Genomic DNA, 3,561 nt, shown 5'->3' on the forward strand with positions numbered 1-3,561 from the left:
CAACCTGAAGGGGCAATGGGGATTTCACTGGTAACCAGCATATATGTCAATATGAATGAATGTCAGGGGACATCTAGGGCCTTTCATGCAAGTTAAACCATCAGAACTTTGCAGACCTCAAGCAGAAGCCCTAATCATAAATAAGATAAAATTTTCTGAAACATGGTGGGATAGAAAGATGGATTTAAGTTTATTTAAATTTTTATACACATCTTAATTTATGGAATGAGATTCATTTTCAAGTACCAAAACCATATATAGGGGAAGCACTTTTTAATTTTTTTCTCTGTAAAAATTATCTAGATTTAGTTTACCCATTGGGCACTAAAACATGATACGGAGTTAAATTACACTCTGTTTATGGTAGATATTTAATTAAATTTCAAATCAATATGTATAATAAAAATCCACTTTCATCATTGTTTTGAATGTAATAGTAAGCAATTCCCCTTGTATAGATATTTTTATTTTCTTTAAGACAAAACTTTTTTCAATATTTTGCCTGATTGTTTTTAATGGAGAACAAACTTGTATTTTGTGTTTTTTTCCCATCTGTCATTAATGTTTTGTTGAAACTCCCATGATTACAAATCAATGTAATTACTCTCAATGACTAATTCTTGTTCATTACTTGCCGTTTCCACAGTCCTTATTTACGTGGGGCATGCTGTCAGAAAATGCCAGAAGTCGACACTTTTGCAGTTTTAATTCACCTTAAAACTAGTAGGTATATTTACAATTTTTAAGGGTATAAATTTGTTATTTAGAAACTGGAACTGCCCATTTGTAGTTCCACTTATACATACTCCACTCCCTTCTTATTTAAGAGCTCGTTACCTTAACAGCCCTAAAAAATGTAAGAGTAATGTTTTTCACCCAGCTTCTGAGAAGAAAACTTTTTTATAGCACTGTTCATGCTTCAGGCCTTTGGCAGTATGTACAATGTCATTTGTTTATTTAAAGAGATGTTATCATACAATTGCTTCCTAATGAACTCTTTAAAATCAGCTTATAAAAACATCTGCACAGTATTTTCATGGAGATATTTTTGCAAAAGGTGTGTATTGCTCTGTTTAGGTAAACTTAATATAAGATTTGCAAAATTGTCTCGTACAGGTGAACGATAATATCCCCTTGGAAAATTTGCAGTTGTTGGAGGTGTTAGAAGTGCTCAGACTCCTCTTTTTTGATATTTTATTTATTCTGCTGGTCAGTAACTAACTATTCAGAGGATGACAATGTTCAGTTATAGTACCAACAGTCTACTCTCTTCTGCTATGGTGCACTTTGTGAATAATTGATCTAAAACCTATATAATTTTGGAAATGGTATTTAATCCTGTGTAATTCAGTATCCTTAAATGCAAATAGAAAACTGGGATCATAATAGTATATGTTCATTGTTTTATATGTAGATTACATTTTTTCCAATCATTAAAATTGATTTTAGATGCTATGCACTCATGAGTTACATAATTTTACTGCATTTAGTCTGTAAAACTCTACCTAGAGAACATGACATGTTGAGCTTTCTCTCACTATTATGCCTTCAGCTTAAATATTAGCACCTCAGAGAAATCTTTTTACCCTATCTAGAGTAACCACCCTTAACCAGCTTTGTGTTTGTTTTGTGTGTAGGAACATATGTTATCATTTCGCTGAATATATATACGTAGGAATGGAATTGCTAGGTCATATGGCAACTCGAAGTTTCACAATTTTAGAGAGTGCCAAACTGTTAGTGTGAAGTAGTATTTCATTGTGGCTTTATTTGCATTTCCCTGTGAATAATGATTTTGAGCATATTTTCCTGTGATTATAGGCCATTTGTGTAAGCACTTCAGAGAAATGTCTATTTAAATTCTTTGTCCACTTTTTAATTGGGCTATTTCTCTATTTACCATTGAGCTCTAAGAGTGTTTTTGTGTGTCTGGACAGCTTTATCTAACATATGATTTGCAAATATTTATTCCCATTCTGTGCGTTGTCCTTTTATTTGCTTGATGGTATCACTTAAAGAACAAAAGCTTTTAATTTTGATGTAGTTCAATCCACTTTTTTTTCTTTTGTCACTTGTGCTTTTGGTGTCATATCTAAGAAACTATTGCCTAACCTAAGGTCACAAAGAGTTGCTCTTGTATTTTCTTCTGAGTGTTCCATAGCGTTAGCTCTTAAATTTAGGCTTATAATCCATTTTGAGCAAATATATCTGGACGGTGTAAGGGAAGGTTCCAATTTCATGCTTTGGCATGTGGCTATCCAGTTATCTGAGCACCATTTGATAAACAAGTTTTTTCCCCATTGAATTGTGGCAGCAACCTTGTTTAAGAAAATTCACCATAACTGGCCGGGCACAGTGGCTCAACGCCTGTAATCCCAGCACTTTGGGAAGCAGAGGTGGGCAGATCACCTGAGGTCAGAAGTTCGAGACCAGCCTGGCCAACGTGGTGAAAACTCATCTCTACTAAAAATACAAAAAAAAATTAGCCGTGCATGGTGGTAGGTGCCTGTTACTCAGGAGGCTGAGGCAGGAGAATCACTTGAACCCAGGAGGTGGAGGTTGCAGTGAGCTAAGATTGCACCATTGCACTCCAGCCTGGGCAACAAGAGTGAAACTCCATCTAAAAAGAAAAAAAAAAAAAAAATCACCATAACTATATGAATATATTTCTGAAACTTCATATGTACTCTATTGATCTATAAGCCTATCCTAATGCCACCACCACACCATCATTGTAGCTGTAAGTAGTAAGTTTCAAAATTGGAGAGGTTTAAGTACTCCAAACTTTTTTTCAAGACTTCTTTAGAAATTCCAAGTCTCTTTCACATCAATATAAAATTTAGTATCTGTTTATCATTTTCATAGCTTGTTTTATCTATTTTATTTATGTTTAAAATATAATAATTGTATGCTTACTCCACTAAGGAAACATAATTTAATTGTTTGTGTACAAATATTGGCTATATTTAAAATGAAAATATGAGAATAATTTATAATAATGCAAAATGGTAAAATATTGAAAGATTTACTTTTTAAAAAACAATATTTGATTTGAGAAACATTCTAGATGAAGGGTCACTAATAGTTGAAAGAATTGGGGAAATCAAAAATTATTAAAAAATGGAACTTATTACATGCTCGGAGAGAAAAATCCTGATTTTCATATGCAGCTTTGGGAAGTGTGTGGAATGGAGAAGCTGTTTCCAGATAAGTTACAATGCTGAAAAAATATGAATCATGGAACAAAATGGCAGAATAGGAAGTTTAAGGTCTTACTCGACTACAGAAAGAAACAACAACAAAAATATCATAGGCTGTCTGAGCCAACCTTGTCAGAGCTCTGGAAAACAATCAAAGGTTCATAGCAACCATGAGAATACCTCAAGAAAAAAAAAAAAAATCTTTAAAATGGTAGAAAAGTGTTGTGATATTTTTCTTGCCCTTATTCTAGTTACCATGTTGGTCTTGGTCTTGAATGACAGTAGCCCAGGATCCCCAGTTCTCTCCGTCAAACTGGAGGGAACAGAGCTGACTTTGCAAATTATTGTGTGTATCTGCTGT

The sequence above is a fragment of the Trachypithecus francoisi genome, unplaced genomic scaffold (genome assembly GCF_009764315.1).
Source record: "Trachypithecus francoisi isolate TF-2019V2 unplaced genomic scaffold, Tfra_2.0 Lachesis_group13, whole genome shotgun sequence".
Taxonomy (NCBI): domain Eukaryota; kingdom Metazoa; phylum Chordata; class Mammalia; order Primates; family Cercopithecidae; genus Trachypithecus; species Trachypithecus francoisi.